Here is a 20,661-nt window from a genome sequence, read left to right as displayed (position 1 = left end):
ATGTATAAGCCCCCAAGCACAGAAAGAATGGGAGAAGTGATAATAGCAGACAGGAAGTTGAACATTTTTTTTGTGAATTTAACAGACTAGTTGATAACTGATTTAGTGGAATAAAGAACATTGCACTTTAAGTACCAGAAGAGAAGAAATATGATTCACCCAAAGAATCTCAGAAAGTGTCACAACCTGGAGTCACGTGGTAGATCAGAGGATAGGAGACTAAAAATCGAGGGATTGGTTGAAATACAGAGGAGCCATACACTGAGGTTTCCAGGTAGCACTACTGGGCTTCCATTTCTGAAGGAACTGAATAGAAGAAGCCCTATCAGAACACTGGGGAACTATGGAATCCACTTGACAACAAGTTCACTCACATACTGAACTTTCAATCAGTTGAAACATGATTACACTAAAGGCAGAAAAGTGGTTGCCTATTGAGAGTTATTGAGGAGCTGGGTGGGTGGAGGAGAGTGCTGTGACCCTGGGGACCGCTGAAGCGTTGGCAGTGCTTAGTTTCTTCACCTGGGTGGTTGTTAGATAGTACTGGCTTTACTGCTAATTGTTAAACCGTACCTTTAAATTTTGCACACCTTTCTATACGTAATGTGTCACACACACACACACACACACACACACACACACACACACACACAGAGTAAACAGTCAAAAGGAGCAATCAGAACCAGAAAGGGCTCTTGGAAAATACAATTCTGACAACATTCCTGGCCACCTCTGAAAAAAAGGCAGGCCTGGAAGAGGAAGCTGCGAAATCTCCTGGAAACGGTAGGGCGGGGGTCAGTGTGGGGTTGGGGGAGAGGGGGGTGTGTGCGGTTTGAAGTGGGTACAGAGACAGCATTTTCTGAAAATAACCCACAGAATTAGAAACAGAAAGGAAATGTCCATTTTAATTAAAAACAGCACTGAGGTAAAAAGCCGAAATAGAAGGGAGGCTGCAAGCACATGCAAATCGAGCAGGGCTGCTGGCGGCAGAAGCAGAGAGCTGACACTGGGGCCACAGATACCAGAAAGCCCAGCGAAGAACAGTTTTCCTATGTGAGCGGCCCATCCTAAATTAGGACAAGATGGGAATTCCTCACTCACAACAGTGGAATGGCAGGCATGGACCGTCTACCAATCTTCCCTGCTCCAGGGTGAGATTTAGAAACTGAGGGTTAAACGTGGAATATTTGGAATACATTCGCATGCACGATATTTGGAAGAGCAGACTGTCCCTGAGGCAGCAGAGGAACTGAGGGAAGGCCCTGCCTTGTGACCAAAGGTGTCACAGCCAGGCCCCAGGGCTGGAGGAAAGGAACAGCTGCCTGACAGGAGACCTCACTTTGCGGGTCCTTCCACATCTGAATCTCAGCTCTAACCTACTCAAACTTACACAATGTTACATGTTAATTATATCTCAATTAAAATAATTAATTTTTAAAAATAAAATTTAAATTAAAAACATCATGGCTGTAACTTCTCTGTGAAATGCCTTCCTCCACCTACGGTGATGAGCTGCCCCGGGAAAAAGGAAACACATTTCAAAATGAGTAATCAGAATTAATTACAAAGGATGTATATATTTATATATAAATATAAAAGAAACAGAGTACAGGAGCAGAAAACAAATAGCAGGTAAAGAGAGTTCACCAGGGAAAAAATATATATATGGCCATTGAGCAGGTAAAAATTGCAACCAAATATTTTACCATTAATGAACAACAACATAATGAAACAGTCACCTCACTGAGTCAAAAAAGTCAAAAAGGATAGAATATGTAAGCACAAGAAAAAGATGGTGAGGAAGCAGACAGTGATAAAATCTGACAGGAGAACTCAGGACACTGTTAAAAATATGGTAAGAGGCATTAAAAATAGAAATAAGTAGAATAGAAAGAAATAAGAGGATTAGAGAGAAAACAAGTATGAAAATCAAGGGAAAAGGGGATTCAGCTTAAATAAATTTCATCTTAAAAATAAAGAGAAATTAGGGAACAAAACACATTTTTTTTTTTTTGTTTGCGGTACACGGGCCTCTCACTGCTGTGGCCTCTCCCATTGCGAAGCACAGGCTCCGGACGCGCAGGCTCAGTGGCCATGGCTCACGGGCCCCGGACCAGGGCACGAACCCATGTCCCCTGCATCGGCAGGCGGACTCTCAACCACTGCGCCACCAGGGAAGCCCTAAGCTACCATTTTTAGGGATCGTTTCTTAAACATCCAAAGCTAACAGGCACACTTGGAAATTATAGATTTAAATAAAGGTGAAACGTCTTCTTCATCTCTTGCGTTCCTTTGTTCCAGGTAGCCCACTGGAACCAAGCAGTGCACTCTTTCTGTGCCTTTGCGTCTAGAACAACTTAAACGACAGTGGGAAATCAAGGCAGTGGCTTCTCAGTATCGAGGTGACCTCCAAGCATTTTGACTTTTGTTTGTGACAACCGCACATGCCCCATAAAGGTGAGCGGGCAAAAGGCACTGCTGAACCTGCCCCTGAGATTAAGCTGCTGTGCCACTTGTATCCCATGTTCTGTATCTTTCTATAAAGACAGGTACATGAAGTATCAGGTTAAAACTTGTTTGTGTCTAGTGAGCCTGACGTCAACTTGAATCTGTTGTCACAGAAGCAGTGGTGTCACAGGATTCAACACTAGGAGAAGTGAGACCCATGGAATTCTTATAGCAAGAAAGTGCAACCCAGGAATTTTATATCAAATGGTAGTTTTATTCAAGTATAAAGGCAACAACTGGTTTTGAATGTTCAAAGATAAAGGAATGTTGTTTCCGTGGGAACTGCTTGAAAAATCTACTATGGGACAAACATCGGTGAACCACGTGTTGCTTTAACATGAAAAATTGTAGCCAAGGGCCTGGTAATGAGCATTGAATCTCTTTAACTGTGGAAGAAGCTGAATATGGGCAATGTGACAGGAACAGAACGTAAGCACTGTGTTATAAATAGAGCTCTGATATGACTATTAAGGAAGGTGAGCAATTTGTACGGGATCACTGATTCTCTTACCTTTATTAAGTGAGGAAGAAAAAGTAGCATAGAGGTAAGGAAAAGAAGAGGAAAAGGAAAAAGAAGTGTGCAATTCACAATGAAAATCTACCAGCTATGAATTCTAGAGATTAAATAACAAAGTGTCAACACTGGCATTTTGTACTAGATGATTCTTTGTTGAAGGGACTGTCCTGTGCATTGTAGGATGTGTAGCAGCATCCCTGGCCTCCACCCACTGAATGCCATTAACACCCTCTTCCCCAAGTTGTGACAACTAAAAATGTGTCCAGACATTGTTAAATGTCTCCTGGGTGGCAAAATCACCCCTGATTGAGAATCACTGTGCCAGTCTAATGGTGAATAAATTTTTAGACAATGGACTAATTCTAGAAAAAAAATTCAAATGTTTATGGCTGGCATTTTTTTATTAAAAATGCAAATTACTTTACTAAACCCTGTTTTAAAAGTTTGGGCTTCCCTGGTTGTGCAGTGGTTGAGAGTCCGCGTGCCAATGCAGGGGACACAGGTTCGTGCCCCGGTCCGGGAAGATCCCACATGCCGCGGAGCAACTGGGCCCGTGAGCCATGGCCACTAAGCCTGCGCGTCCGGAGCCTGTGCTCCACAACGGGAGAGGCCACAGCAGTGAGAGGCCCGCGTACCGCAAAAAAAAAAAATAAAGTGTATAACATTACACATATGTGTTCTTAAAGTTTAGAATACTCAATTATGAGTGAGTTCAAGAACATCAATGAGAAAATCAGCTTAAATTAATTAGAAAATCAGCTAGTCATTAATATATGGGCATATTTGAAGAGCAGCAATATGCAGGTAGCTTTCATTTGTTTATTTACCATTTCAACGAATATTTATTCTGAGTCACATAAATGTCAGTGTCCTTAAACATCTGTCAAACAGACAAGGTCCTTTCACCCAAGAAGCTGATATAATTATTAACTTCTACTTCCCAAATAAACCGCAGGCTGTATTGTGCCCCAGGCAGCCCTCGAGCTCTGGACACTACACAGTGCTTTAAGTCTCAGTTTCTTAACTGAGGGATAACCACTGACTGTATTTCTAAATTTTAAAATGCTGTTAGTCAATTCCAACTACTGGCCTGGCACTAAAATGTTTAAACTTACATATTTTTGACCCCTCAAAAACAGTAATAGTTTTCTGATATGGAACCCAGAGGTAGTATGTACCCTTTTCTACTTATTGTTATAAAGATCTATCAAGTGCTGGTAATAGATTAAAACTATTTTCAGGATATTATGGAAAAAATACTAGATAAATTTAAGATGCTATTGCTGTTATTATGTAGCTTCATGAAACTAGCAGGAAACTCTCAAGGTCTGTAAATGATAAGCAGCTCCTGTCCTAAATGGAGATTTACCCTTACAGACACACTCCTATCCTGTTCTTGGCTACAGTTCTCTGTTAACTGCCAGTCTTTTCTCTGTTGAGGGGAAGGGTGTGATTAGAGAGCTCTTCTCTCCGTATTAGAAACTGGCCCTGACCACTGCAGCAGCACATGAAGTATTCTACAAATAATTTATGAACCTCAGAGGTCTGGCTTTGGGAGATAATCACCTTTCCTCTGTCTGCACCACACCTCATTCATCAAACCTGAGAGCATCACATGCAGTTCTGCTTCAAGATGGGTAAAGCTATACATAAAATAAATAAATATATACATGCCCCAGCATAGCTCTGCTGCTGCCCAAGACCACTTGCAGTAATTCTGGGACCAATCTATTCTGACCATGAACCTTCTATAGTATAGAAAAGACAGGTTGAAACTCCTTTTTATAAATGATAAATACTACTATGAAAGAAAACATTGAAGGTGGTTTGAGATGGTGGCAAAACTGCCTAAGAACTTTAATTATGACAATGTAGCCCCAATGACTGCTTTAAAAAACTCTTGACTCTTCAGGACGCTCTGTGTAACATATGTGTTGCACGAGATTTGTCAGTGTAATTTCTCTTATAATAAATTGTTGCAAAGAAAATGCTGATGCACAAACACTGACCTTGCTTTTTAAATTAGATAGAATTTAAAAGAATTTTACCACCAGATTTACTGAGCAGAGCCAAAAATTTTGACAGAACAGATACCAAACGGGAAATGTTTCTCTATACTTTCTTCACAAATATTCCAAGTTTCTCATTTCTATCATTTTGCTATTCATATAAAAAGTTAAATGATAGCATAGTTAACTCTTTCCTACAATTTGAAGTGGATGCTCTTAAATTGTGACTACTCCTTACATCTCTTTATTAAATCTTGTTCTTTACAGTAAGAAATAACAACTTTAAGCTTAATTTCATGAATGCTTTCTTCCTAAGGATCCTGTAACATTTATTAGAGGTTGAAAATTTAATTTTTTCTTAACAGTATGGAGGTTGCTTAAAAAACTAAAAAAAGAGCTACGATATGATCCTGTAATCCCACTCCTGGGCATATATCCAGAGAAAAACATGGTCCAAAAGGATACATGCACCCCAATGTTCATTGCAGCAGTTTACAAATATCCAAGACATGGAAGCAACCTAAATGTCCATTGACAGAGGAATGGATAAAGAAGATGTGGTACATAGACACAATGGAATATTACTCAGCCATTAAGAAGAATGAAATAGTGCCATTTGCAGCAACGTGGATGGACCTAGAGATTATCATACTGAATGAAGTAAGTCAGACAGAGAAAGTGAAATACCATATGATATCGCTTTATGTGGAATCTAAAAAAAAATGATACAAATGAACTTATTTACAAAACAGACTCACAGACTTAGAGAATAAACTTATGGTTACTGTGGGGGAAGGAATAGTTAGGGAGTTTGGGATTGACATGTAGACACTGCTATATTTAAAATGGATAATCAACAAGGACCTATGGTATAACACAGGAAACTGCTCATATTATGTAACAACCTAAATGGGAAAAGAATTTGAAAAAGAATAGATACATGTATAACTGAATCACTTTGCTGTATACCTGAAACTAACACATTTTTAATCAACTATACTCCAATATAAAATAAGTTAAAAAAATTAATTTTCTCTTAAATAACTCTGAAAATCATGCTCATTTGATAAAATAAGTGATTTTATATGTTAACTATATAATGGTAAATTCCTTAACATATATAATAATAATGCTCTATATTTACAAAAAATATTTATTAAGACATTTCCAAAAGTACATTGAAGAATGTGAAGATTAGCTTTCTTAACTGCAAGGGAATAAGTGTTGTGACTATTTATGTATTTGCTTATTATGTGTGCAAACCTTCTTTGAGTGACAATTGCAGGATAGGTAAAAATGAGTAAGAAATGATACATATCTTGAGGATGTTCACAATTTTTTAAGAAGCAGATTGTAAATTATAATATAATGTGATAAGATGACAAAATGAAAGTATGGGTAAAATTCTGTAAGAGCACCCAGTACAGAGTGATTGATTTTGACTAAAGTTTAGGGAAATCTCATTTAAGGTAGGTCTTGACAAATGAGTCATTTCATACACAGAGAAATTGGGGATAAATGGGGAAATAACACAGAGGTATAAAAAGTAAGATGTGTTCTGGTAACTACAAATGTGTGATTCAAGTTAATGCATGCTGTAAAATTTCCACATTAGCTATCACAAGTAGATGACAGAAGGAGGCGTTAGCCAAATTTTGGAGGAAATAGTGGTAAAATAAAATTATTAAATTATCTCAACAGTGTTTTTTCCTATTTCTTTGTTCACTTCTTGCTTACTCCTTGATGGATTTAGTGGGTTTATCTCCATATCCCTTTACCCTCACCACATCAACGTAGTCCTCTCCGACTTACAAATGCCAGCACATGAATTTTTTCCGTGCAGGCTTTTCTCTGACTCTGAAGCTATTCTGGCCACTTTCCCTCTAGACCTAAAATACTGGAGAATATGTGCAACCGTGCAGCCTCAACCAATGGCTGATGGAAATTGATTTATGATTATCACAACTCCCTCGAGACTTGGGTGGGAGTACTCAGGTGCATATTTCACTCTGGCATCTAGAGTTCCACAGGAAGATTAAACTCCAGTTGTCCATAGTGATAACTCGCTTGAAAATGGAGGCTCTGTGGCTTTTTTATTCTTCCCTGTCTCACTTTCTTATTCTCTTGGGATCACCTATAAAATAAATCACTTGCACTTGAATGGTCATTTTGGTCTGGGACCCACTTTGAAATGTACATTGGGATAAAAGCACATGAAATAAAGTGAAATTACATGAGCAAAAAGTAAATTTATTTATAGTAAGCCACGAAAACTATGAGGTCATTTATTTCTAAACAGTAACAGAGCCTGTGCTGACTTAAAATAATATATTAGGGAAAATAATTCATCTATAATACTAGAATAAAAGACGTATTATAAATAACAAGAAGGCATTTGGAAAAGAGGCTCTTGGATTGCAAGAGAAAGACAATGTATTCACACTGAAAGAAAGGAGAATGATACAGGTTGTTTAGTAGAAAAACAACAAATTTTGGAAGATTGTGGATAGAGAAAATTGAAAGGAAACAAATCTCTATGAAAATAAGTTCAATTTCTTACCCCTGAATCTGCTTATCCACGGAATTCTCTGTCTCATTCAACATCACCAATATTCTTCTGGTCACGCAAACAAAATTTACTCATTTCCTTCTCCCATCCCTCTACCCTTACCTCTCAGACCCACTCCTCACCCCCATTCAATGGGCAGGACTTGTCAATTCCAACACCAAAATATTTCTCACATCTACCTTCTTTTCATCTCCACAACTGCTCTGAGTCAGAGCCTCACTTTCTCTTGCTTGCTCTATTGTAATACCTTGGCTATTAGCCTTCCTTTCGTCAACCCTGTTTACCACAACTCCATCCTCCACACATGGACAGAATGAATGACAGAAAAGGCAAATCGGACCACCTCACTCCCTCCCCGCCCCCTCCCCCAAAAAACCTGTAAACAACCTAGATGACTGTCCTCAAGGGGACTGAAAAGACAATTGGGACGTAGAAGAAAATATTAGAAACTTCACATATTTTTATTTTATCCCACAAAATGAAATAAATTACTAATATCTAATACACAGACAACAGAACATGTATGAAATTTATAAATACATGTAGATATACTAGAGGTGACTGTTCAGAGAAGTTTTACTAAAATGGATGTGTAATCAAAAATGTCTGGAGGCAAGTAGCATCAAGGAGGATAAAATCTGAGTTCCTTAGCATGGCATACAAAGCAAGCTCCAGCTGCAGTTTCCTACCACTCCCCCAATGAGCTTCACAAACTAGTAACAGTGGCTTGTTTTTAATCCTTGATTATATATTGTGCTATTTCATCTTTCTTTATATTTGCTTACATTGCCGTATATCAGAAACACTCTTTTCACTTGTCTTCATGTATCAGACTCAGTCTCCTTCAAAACCACATTCAACGATCATCTCCTTTAGGAACGCTCTTCTGAACGCTCATGACAGGCTGAAATAAGTGCACCTCTCTGCTCATAGAGCCACCTATGAATATCGCTGTCACAACACATATCCCATGCTATGAAAAATACTGTTTATACGTCACATATGTGTTTATGTGTCTGTCACTTCTATTCATTGGAACCATTTCAGAGTCAAGTACCATATTTTTATTTATCTTTGGATTTCTAGGACCTAGAAGAGTATCCGTTAGAAGACTGGAATGCAGTAAATGTCTGTGGAGCTTTTACACTACAGGGAGAGCAGTTGAATAGTTTCATTCTGCCTATTCGAACTTCAAATTTGTAGTCTCTAAAACCTTGTTATGAAGTTATTTTTGAAATCAAGTTTAGTTCCTTTCTAGGTTAAAAGGCACCTAATAACTAATGACAACAATATAAGCGTTCATCCTTTTTGGTACAATCAGTTGTTTTGTTTTGTTTTGTCCTGCTACCACATAGTTTGGGGCCCTGAAAATGTTCATCCATCTTAGGTAATGGATTTTTAAACCAAACTTCCACTGGTACGATTCAATCATAATTTTTCCCCTCAAAATATACAGTTGAATCAAGTAACATTTTATTTCCTTAATTTTTCCTTCATGCTACCTTTCTCCTTATTCCATAAAAGTACTATTCTGAAGTGCTTTGAACTCCAGCAAATGAAAGCCTCACACAGCTCCGAGGTATAAACGCTCCTGGGTGCTTGTGTGTCTACTCCTTTTCCACGGGCACATCATTCATCACCATCGTAAGGCTTCCTCTCTTTTTTCTCTTTCTGGAAAGCTATTATTTTCTACTTGGTTCACTCTGTACTAAAAATGATGCTATAGAAAGTTTCCCTACTTGAAGCAAGACACTGAAAATAAAATGGCCTTTGCATTCCTGGTTCGCCCTCTTGTGTGAAATGATGGTTACAGAAGTGTTGAGGGAAAAGACTATGCCCAGTACCACAATGAATGCAAAATGATTCCCTTTCTGAAAGAAAGACAGACTTACTGCGTAATTTTCCTTGTTTTGGTGGTCACTGGCGCCATTAAATTGATAGTTAGATCTAAAAGGCCATGGTTGTTTGAAAATAGAATAGCTGAAATCCTTGTACACAACCAGTGGCCAAAGTACCACAGAAGACCAAGCAAAACAAGACATTTTAAATTGGGAAATGGCCATTCATAGTGACTTTGCTTTACTACACAGTAATAAAAGAGTAGATATTTGTAAGCACTGTCTACAAAGGATTACATTGCGGGGGCTGTTACCTTCTCAGATGCTGTGATTGGATCAACACTGTTCCTTCTCTGAAAGGGCCTGTGTGGCATCGTTTCCCTCATGACTGCTACTCTTCAATCTGCAGTTGCAGAGAAACACTGTCCCTGTTTCACCCCAGGGATTCACAATGCCAAACATATAAAGGGATCAGGATGTAAGACTCAGCGCTGGGGCTCAGACAACCCCATGCTGTCACAAATAGAAAGCCCAGAGCAGGACAAAATGAAAAGGGAAAACCAATAATGCAAACCAGGAAGATACAGAATCATGTGGAACTAAGAGAGGGCAGAACAGGACTAAAGAAAACTGAAACCTTGAAGGCTCTGAAAGATTCTCTGAGCCCGTGAGCAAGCCCTAGAGCAGATTTCTCTCTAGAAACTCTGGCCAAGGTCCGGGGCCTGCCCTGGAGGCTAAGTCACTCACCTGAGGAAGATACTGACACACTGACAGGAGGACAAAAACCGAAACTATCACCGTGTATCATGCCAAGCAATAGAACTGAAGCCTCTATACAAGTCTCTCAGACTTCCTCCTTTCATCAGATTTAAAGGAGTCAAATAATGGTATCATGATGTGCAGGACAGAAGAACAAGACAGAGGTAATGGACACCTTCTCATTGGCAACGCACCCACCCTGTATGATGAAATGAACTGCTTATATCCCTGAATGCATGGGGAAGGACAGCTGAGATGACATGTTTGTTCCCTAGCTTACTTTTTTGTTTAGCAGCCACTGAACAAGAAGAATTCAAGATGGGCTATCTCACAAGGCATAGGAATGGCTAAAAAGACTGGCTAAGGGCAATTGAGCCATCATTTCCTGGATGTTTCTGAAGAGGAAAGAAATAAAGTGGAACACCTTGGAAATGAGTCATTTGGCAAATGGCTGCCCACTGTGAGAAAACATGAAGACACAGGGGCTTTATTTTGTTGTAATTAATCTCTAGAAGATAAAAAGAGAATGTGCAAGAAACATCTTTGGTTTTACTTTATTGTTATGATTAATTATCTTTCTCTTCCCCTAACCTTTCAGGGGTCCAATACCTTCTAGCTAGAGCCCCTGTGATATTATATCTCGGGGGGGGGGTGGTGGTGGTGGTGGTGGTGGTGGTGGTGGGGGTGGGGGTGGTGGTGGTGGTGGTGGTGGTGGTGGTGGTGGTGGTGGTGGTGGTGTGTGTGTGTGTCTTTCACGTAATGTCTTAATTGCTTTTTAAAATCAGCTTTCCTTTCCGCACTACAGCTGGGGAGACTTTTTGTTTGTGATTCTTATCTATTAAGTGTTCGGTGGTTAGGAAGCCAGAGCAGCAATCTACAACACAGTAGTTGGCCAGAAGACCATCTGTGTGGAGACTTGAGGACAGAAAATGGTAAGATAAACAAAACACAGCTATGTCAGGTAGAAGCAGGGTGTTCTGCCTCAGAATTCTCGATCTGGTCATCAGAGTTCATTCCTTGGATCAGTATATGGGTGAGAATATAACCCAATTCCACAAAGTAATACGCCAGCTCCAAACTTTCTTCCTTCCACTATACAACATTTAAAAAATAATAATGTGTATGTACTTTGTGAAAATGCCTAAACTTTAAGTCCAACCTTCTGCTGTTATTTTCTAACGATTTCTGTTTATCAGAAATGATGTCCATTTTTCATCCATTCATTCATTCAGAAAATATGTATTGAATGCCAACTATATTCCAGGAACTGTTGTCGAAGTTGGGAACAAAGCAATGAACAAAACCGACAGAATAGGCAAATTGATTTCGGCTCATTAAAAACCTCCTATAGGATTAACTTCTGTAACATTTCCTTCAATTTCTGATTGTACCTGAATCTAGATCGTCACTAGAGTACAATGTTTATGTAGCATAACCCATGCCCCTCCCCCGACCCCTACACCACATCTACACCCTAATCTCTGGAACCTGGGAATGCTACCTGGCATGGTAACAAGGAGTCTGACCTCATTTCTGGATGCTTGACTGCTGACAGTTATCAAGCATCACCCCTCATTCTTCACTTGTACCCACACCTGGAAAATCTGATAAGGCAGAATGAACGCTCCCTCTGTTGGCGTTGGTGGGAAAGTCACATCGCATGATCTCCTTCTTGCACACAGAAATTTTCACTCAACCCTGGCCCCACCCCCTAACCACAAGAGAAACTCAGGCCTGTCTCCTTCCCTTGCTTTTCAGGCCATTTCAGACCTACTTGAGAGTCCTACCTGCCCTTCTCAGAAACTTCAACTGCATAAATAGTGGATCTTTTCATATCCTCTTGGTTTGCGTGTGGCGTCATCAGTCTTGGACACTGCAGACACATTTTAGGTGACTGTTCATCTTCCTTTACAGGTGAACATAACCTACAGAGGGAAAAAGAGGGGAAAAATGTCTTTGCAGATGTTGTTAAGTTAAAATTTTTGAGATGGGGCAATTATACTGAATTCTCCAGATGGGCCCTAAGTGCAATCACGTATGTCTTTTTAAGAGGGAGACAGAGGGAAATTTTACCACACACAGAGAAGACAGTATGAAGATGGGGCATACAGAGATCAGAATGATGACCTCAAGGATTCGAGGGATGTGGCCACAAGCCAAGGAATGCTGGAAGTCACCAGAAGCTGGAAGAGGCAAGAAACAGATTCTCCCCTGAGCCACTGGAGGGAGTATGGCCGTACTCACACCTTGATTTTGTCCTTGATACTGATTTCAGACCTCAGGCCTCAAGAATTGTGCGAGAATAAACCTCTGTTGTTTTAAGCCACTTAGTTGGTGGTAATGTGCTACAGTAGTTCTAGGAAACCAATACACCCTCAACAGATGAGTGCTTTTCCCTCTGACATCCTATGCACTGTTGGGGACCTTTCAAGACCATTTTCCCTGGTCCCTGTTTAAAAGCTCTGATTCCTTCAAGCTCATGACCTGAGACTAGAACTTCTGTCACACTCCTCAGTCTTTTATAATCCTCTTAATCATAGATAATTTTAGCCACTGGCCTGCTATTTTTCTCACTAGCACTCTTCTTGGTGATTTCTCTATCCATGTAGACAATCTTATCAATATCCAGGACACTCGGTTTTTGTCCTCCTTTATTCCACTACTCTAGCCTTCCACGTTACCTTCCACGATCATTTCCTAGACGTTTTGCATACCCCAAACTCACTCCATCTCCTCCATGATCTTAATAGGAAGAATCCCACTCCCTGAACAATTTCTTGCTGTCTGTCTCACTTTCCATCCCCACCCCCATTTTAATATTTTGAATCTGCAAACCCACATTCCATTTATCCTATCCTCATGCTCTCAATTCTTTCACAACCCAGCTTAAATCTCATACCCATCATAATTACTCCCTTACTTTACTCTCAATTTCCTTGCCCCTTTTCTCTAGAGGATAAAAAGAGAATGTGCAAGAAACATCTTTGGTTTTACTTTATTGTTATGATTAATTATCTTTCTCTTCCCCTAATATTTTACTTTACTTTACTCTCAATTTCCTTGCCCCTTTTCCTATGTCATATATGCTTAGCAAAACCACAACAATAATTAAATACAACCTATGCCAATTACTTGTCAACATCCAAGTAACTGGAAATGAATGGAGAAAAACACTACATACGCTGTCTGGTCTCACATTAAATGTGAGGAAATAAACATCAAGAGGATACCCAGGACTGCCCAACAACAGTATTAAATTTATTTATCAAAATTACTGTCCTTCCCTCCTAAATGACTTTCATACCTTTCTTCCTCAAACCTCCAACATGCCTACTTTACAGCTCTTTCTCTAATAATGACTTTGATCCTTATGTCACTGAGAAATTTAAAAGCACTCAGAAGAGAACTTCTACAAACTTCTAACACCAAATAAATCAGTTTAACTGCATCTGACCTGTACACTTTGCTTAAAATAGATGAATGACCTTTGTTGTTTCCAAGGCCAAACCGGTCTCACTTATGTTCTGGATCCCTCTCAAATATTCAAGAATCCTGCTCAGGTAGTTTTCCCCTTTTTTCTTCTGGACCATAAAATATGCTCTAATAGATCATTCCTAAAAGCATCTAAACAGGCCATAATATCACCCATCTTAAAACAAAAACCTCTCCCTTGGCAGGACAATCCCAATTTCCCATTTCTGATTCCCTGTTATAGCAGATTTCCTCAAAACAGTTTCTATGCTCACTGTCTCCACTTCCTTCTTCTCATTCTCTCTTATATTCTTGTCAATAAGGCTTTCATCCAACGTTCCACTGAACCACTTTTGTCAGTGTCATCACTGACCTCCATAGAGCTAAACCCACTGATTCATTAGAGGTCATCATCCTTTCAGCCTCTCCTCAGTATTTAAAACAACTGACCATTCCCTCCTTCTTGAAGTCTTTCCTTTACTTGACTATCCTGGATGGATATTTCTCAAATCTGTCCTTTCCTCTTCATCTGCATGGCTCGATCTCTGAGTCAGAGCCTCACTTCTTATATATACTACTTATTACTCCAACCTGGCTCTTTCTGCTATCTTGCTAGATCCTTTTCCTTATTCCAGTTTCTAGATCTTGTAAAGCACCCAGGACTCATGAATTACCATTTTCTCTTCTCCAGCTGTGCTCACCGTCTAGAAAACCTTTATAACTCTATAAGCCATTTACCCACCTATGGTTCCTAAATTAATACCCACAGCCCTGTGAAGTTTATCCAGCTACCTATTTTAACGAATCTACTTGAATGCTTATTAATCATCTCAGGTTTAACACGTACAAAACTGTTTTCTTGGGCTTCCCTGGTGGCGCAGTGGTTGAGAGTCCGCCTGCCGATGTAGGGGGCACGGGTTCGTGACCCGGCCCAGGAAGATCCCACATGCCGCGGAGCGGCTGGGCCCGTGAGCCATGGCCGCTGAGCCTGCGCGTCCGAAGACTGTGCTCCGCAACGGGAGAGGCCACAACAGTGAGAGGCCCGCGTACCGCAAAAAACAAACAAACAAAAAACTGTTTTCTTTCCCCACCATCCTGCTAGTTCCCTGACTTTATAACCCATTTCTTCCAAATATTTTCTATTTCAAGAACTGTCATAATTTGTCCAATACCTCAAGTCAAAAATTTTCTTACACCTTGCATCCTATCCTTTAGTAAATTTTATTGTTGCTTTCCTCAAAATATGTTAGAACTCTAACCAAATCTCACCACCTCCACAACTACCACTAATCCAAACCACCCACACTGTGGTGGCCATGAAGGTGCCCTGATCAGATATCCCTTCAAGGAGCACAGTGATTGACAGCTACCAGCTGCCACGCTTTTCTGTCTCCAAGGCCACTCTTCCCCGGGCTCTTCCAACGACTGGCTCAGTAGCAGGGCAAGGGGAACTAGAACAGGTTCACTCTTGCTCGAAATAGGATTCCTCTAAAGAGCAACTTTTACTAAGGGACCCCCACTGGGCTGGCCAATACTTCCTCACACCCATGCTGCAGTCTGATCTTCGCTCTCCTTTCATAGGTCTCCATTTGCATTGCTGTCTGAAGGCTCTCCCTGCCTACCTTGCTCCCTGTCCTTTAATCCTTCACAGTTATTTAGCTAGGTCTTGCAACACCTAATCCTGCTTGGCATTTGTGTCTCAGAAGCCCCCAGCTGACACAAATGCTTCATGGGTACTCGACCCTAATATCACTCCCTGCTCTTACCCTTCATTCCCTATACCAGCAAAAGGGGCCTTGTCACTCCTTTCCTTAAAGTTCTCCAGTGGCCTCTCATTGTTCATCCAAATCTAACCATGCCCTCAAAACTTTAAAAATGTGGCCTCTGGCTATCTCTTCAAATTTCTCCTCTGCTCCTCTGCCCCTGTGACACTGGTCTCCTTGCTGTTACTTGAGTTCACGTGACACAGACCCACTTCAGAGTCTCCCCACACCTTTTTCTCATGCAGAGGTCAAGAATGCTTTTCTCCTGAATGTCCACATGAAAACTCCTTTACTTCTTTTGAGTTTCTGTTCTCATGTCTTCCCCTCAGGAAAACCTTCCCTGATCCCAACTGGATCTAAAACACGAACTATTTCCTACAACGATCACTTCAAACATTACTTAAATGTATTTAAAGGTCCAAATATGCCAGCAGTTTTTCAAAGAATTCTTGAATAAACCCCAAATAAATGTCAAATAAGAATGTACAATAAGTGCTCGCTTCAGCAGCACATATACTAAAACTGGAACGATACAGAGAAGATTAGCATGGCCCCTGCACAAGGATGACACGCAAATTCGTGAAGCATTCCATATTTTTTGGTTATAAAGCAGAAACTAACACACCATTGTAAAGCAATTATACTCCAATAAAGATGTTAAAGAAAAAAGAATGTAAAATAAAATCATTTCTTTTGATAGCACAATATGTTAGATACTCACAATCTCCAGGAAATATTTTCCTCTGAGATTATTAAAGGTACACTTCCCTTTTCTTCAGAATCATGACAGGTTAAGTATTCTTTCCACTAATCTATCAGTTATTTATAAAATAAAATAAATGCATTGTGCAAATGGATGTAAACAAACAGTGACGATTTGTTTTATATTCTGAGCACATTTGCCATAGTTTGCATTTTAATAGCCTGCCTGGTAGCTCTTTGAGAATGTTGCTAGAGGCCAATAATTCTTAGAAGAGTGCAAATTATGAAAAGAGAGGTTTGATAAAGTGCTTATTATTTTGGTGGCTAAGCTATAAGAACTCATGTCTGAAGTTGATTTAAGAGTATTTCTTAAAAGTGGTCCAATGTGATTTATTTCTAAGAGCTTTTTGCTGTATTCATCTAATATTAATTATTTGGAATTTACAAATCATATTATGAAAGTATTTACTTGACACATGTTACTAAGAGTCAAATTTCAATAGGCCGATTATCAAGACCACACCTTAAGACACTGAATTGTCCCAGGGATGAATCATCTCACAATCTAACCTGTACACAGTAAATTCAAACATATGGAAAACACACTCAAATATAAAAAAGGAAATAAATTTATTAGAAGTTTTTATGAATAAGACTTGAAATGATGCTTTAACTTATTCCCTTTTTTATTTGAGCAAATTTGGATTTTGAGATATTCTTTTTTTTTCTGAAACAGACTTTATTTTTCAAAAGTAACATAATTTTAAAAGTGAGGAAACTTTAGAGATATTCTGAGCAAATCGCCTCATTTAAAAATGAGATTACGGTCTAGAGAAGAAGGTGACTTGCCAAAACCCACAGACCTAATTGATGTTAATCGAACAGCTCTATTTGGAGGTCAAACTCCAGCGTAGTAACTCCAAGTGAATGTTGTTTTCATTAAGCTACAATATTTTTATTCCATAATAGTTTTATGAAAGAATGATTCACTCAATTTATTTTTCCTCCAAATTTTTATAGCACAAGTGTCACACAAGACAAGGTTTCTGCTTCAAAGAGCTTGGGGTTTAATTAAAGAGATTTAAGATACATTTATTCAAACAACTAACAAAGTAATGGCATGTAATTATGTACAGAAATGGTAACACATAGGTTATGTGATTACCATTTTGCTGATATTTGAAATAGAAAATACAAGTATATATATTACATATTATATATATATATATATAAAATCATGAGCAAAGTTAGACTCTCTTAGAAATTAACAGATGGAGTAGGAAAAAGTAAATAAGACAGAAAAGGAAGTGAATGACACCATTGTAACAGAATATTTAAATGAAATTTTCTGTCTCGTTTTCCACTGAAGCCCCAAAACAACAGCAGCGAATTACTCCCCACAACCCAAAGGAAGGTGCTAGCTGCCCACAGAGTGCTTGAGAGTGCTTGAAGAAGACCTTGTTGGCAACTGGTTTTATAACCCTTTCTCGAATTTGAAAATACATTAAAGTTGAAGAGGCTATGAGTTGAAAATTAGAGTATTTCTTTGGAAAGTTGTCAGGGTTGCTTTCCTCTCCTCTTAGCTTAATAAAGGGACCTCAATAAATAAGCCCTGTTGGAGAGCACACAATATGTGTTTCCTAAAGCTGATGTGACACTAAGAGCTGGTGACTTATACTTAAGGAACAGTCTAAAAGCATGAGACTAACTATAGTAGCCTCTGGAAGACAAGCTTGAGGAGGAATGGTACTACTCATGAGTGCAGTTAAAGTTGTCTATCTATCCCCCAGCACCTAGATGTGGAACCTGTGTAGCTACACTAGCTTGTCCAGTTTCCTGCCCAAAAGAGATTCTGCAAAAATGAGACGTTCTCAGCAGAAAGAAACTGGAAATGAACTTTCTGATGCAGAAACTGCAGTGCAGCCAACAGAACGACAGGCAAGGTTCTGAGTTGAAGGACCTGTGTTCAGAGGGTCAAGAGGGGACTATGCATGAAACCCATGAAAATAACCATGGGAGAGAGCTTTAAATCTGCACAGCCAGAATAAACTCACACCAGGTCCCGTAAAAGCCAAGCAGTAAGAACTTCCCTGCTTCTCACCCTCCTTTCTCCTCTCCATTCCTTCTAATTCTGCTCTGTGAGTGGGTAAGAGGGTAAAAGGGCCCATTGGGAAAATTAAGGAATGGATATGCCTTTCTCATCCTACCATCAGCTTCAGGTCTGAAGCAAAACAAGCTGGTAGAGATGAGAAGCTTTCATTTGGTATGAATTTGCAGCACTGATTTCTACACTGGACTGGATTCCACAGTTACTGAAATGAGACTTTCTATCTAAAAGTGACTGGGGTACATCTTTGGTATATGTGAATAATCAGAAAAGTCATGTGAATGAATATTCAAGGGACAGAAGAAAAATGGTTGATTGAAGAGATTTAAAGAAATAGTGTAGTGGGAGGAAGGAATAAGTTCACTTTCTGACTGCACCCTAAAGTCCTGCTTATTCTTCATAATGATTATACAAGCTGTGTGTGTGTGTGTGTGTGTGTGTGTGTGTGCATGTACACACTATCTCTGTGTGAAACTAATTTTTTCTCTTTTCTGGGATAATATTATACACACACACACACAAAACCATGTATTAGTGCCACAAGAAAAATCAAAATTAATGCACAAAAGCTAGAGTCATACAGATCATACTGAAGGACCTCAAAATAATAAAATTAGAAAAATATATATATTTTAAAACTATGCAGTTCCCCTGCCAAAAGCCATAAAAGGGAAAGAAAACAAATAATTCTACTTGGAAATTCTCAAACATTCTTTTAAAAAGCCTCACTCTGGAAAATTTTTGTAACCAGTGGTTGTGCTGGTTCTAAATATGAAATCCATCCTAATATCCACTGACAGATTCAAACCAAATTTCATGAGGGACTGGGTACTGAAGTTCACAAAACATTGCCACTAAGACTTATGCTGCTGAAAGTCTGAAACTGTTTGCATAGAGGCTAACAGGAGAACAGGGGGGACGTGGGAGTTGGCCCCAACACAGTAGTATGATCCCAAGGGAAAGGGTGGGTGCTTTTGTTATAGAGCAGAGAATCGGAAGTTGAGCTGTGTTTTTAGAAACAAGACGGAATGGCTAGTTTAAGTTTCAGCCCTTTTGATCTCACTAAAGCTGGTAGCAATCACTGGTAGTCTAAAAGGCAAGAGCTTGTCCTGGGAGGAATGTCTAGTGGGACTGAAGAGATGTGTTGGTTAATTGAGAATTTTTGCTTGTGCTAACATGTGAATACATTTGTATAGCCAGTCAGTGTTTTGGGTTTTTTTTCCCTCATTTGTAAAATACTTTCCCCTTAATCAAATACATTCTACAAGAGATGCTGATTCACTTTTTCCATGAAAAGTGAAAATTGTTTTATAATGAGTCACAATTTGTATTCTAACCTATCCCAGAACTCATAGATTATAGAAATGGATACTGCGTCATCTGATCCAAAATTTTCATTTATGTTCACAGGTACATTGATAAACAGAGTATCATCAACATACACAAAAATTTAAAACTAGTTTTTCTGATGATTCAGATTTTCTGTAGGTTTCATGAATATTTCTTACTGCTCTGAAATACAAATACGCTGAATCGATTCCTTCAATTAATACTATAATTATTTTTTATGTTTTCAACTAGGACATATATGATAACATCTATTAGAAAATTTTAAAAATAGATGTTGTATTACACAAGAGCAAGTAACCCTCAGTCTATAATTAAACTTTCAATAAAAATGCTATTGGTGGGAGAGGGGTTTATGGGAACTCTGTACATTCTACTCAATTTTTCTGTGAACCTAAAACTGTTCATAAAAATAAAGTCTATTAAAAATACACTAAAAATGCTATTTGGCATTGAAAGTCAAACCTCATGTCAGGTAATTAACCATATTCTCTAATTGTTGCATGACCATTACTGTTCACTGATTACCTGGGACAAGAAGCACTAGTTGTATATTTAAACGGTGCTGCTCTCAGATGAATAAGGTAAAAATAGGTTATATATTTTGATTCAAAAAGATGCAGTAAATCAGCAGTTGTATATAAAAGTCACAAAGAATGCTGAAAGATATCATCATTCCTTCAATATAGCTAATGCCTCCTTAATAAATGATATGAGCTAGAATTTATAGAGTACTTACTCTGAGATAAGTAAAATTACTATCCCTATTTTACTCTGGAGAGAGGGAAGACTTAGAAAAAGGATAAGTGAATGAACCATCTAAGGCTACACAAGGAGGAAATCTTAGAGACTGGACTCAAATCCACTATCTGCCTTCAGGGAATGCACACTTAAGTACTACAGATATACCTCTACCCTGGACAAATCACACATGTTGAAAAAGGAATCAGTGATCAATTTTAAATTACAATTGGCCATCATAATTGGCTCATCTTACTATTGATAACTTTAGTTAACAAGAAAATATTATTGGACTAGCTTGTTCCAATGAATTATCTATACATAATTTCA

The 20,661-nt window shown here is 38.9% G+C and overlaps 1 long non-coding RNA gene and 1 other non-coding gene across 2 annotated transcripts in view; one reads left to right on the top strand and one right to left on the bottom strand.

Moving 5' to 3' along the window:
• Window positions 1-20,661, bottom strand: part of LOC141277472 (uncharacterized) — a 150,963-nt gene that overhangs the window by 14,455 nt on the left and 115,847 nt on the right. The window contains exon 3 of the long non-coding RNA XR_012328912.1: window positions 11,988-12,125. This is a non-coding gene — a long non-coding RNA (uncharacterized lncRNA). The remainder of the gene's footprint in view (window positions 1-11,987; window positions 12,126-20,661) is intronic.
• On the top strand, window positions 15,927-16,033 carry LOC117310069 (U6 spliceosomal RNA). Its single transcript, XR_004524327.1, has one exon. It is a non-coding gene; the product is annotated as a U6 spliceosomal RNA (small nuclear RNA).

Source organism: Tursiops truncatus, chromosome 21, assembly GCF_011762595.2.
Source record: "Tursiops truncatus isolate mTurTru1 chromosome 21, mTurTru1.mat.Y, whole genome shotgun sequence".
Classification (NCBI taxonomy): Eukaryota; Metazoa; Chordata; class Mammalia; order Artiodactyla; family Delphinidae; genus Tursiops; species Tursiops truncatus.
The sequence above is the reverse complement of the archived record's forward strand: the minus strand, read 5'-3'. Positions and strand labels throughout refer to the sequence as shown.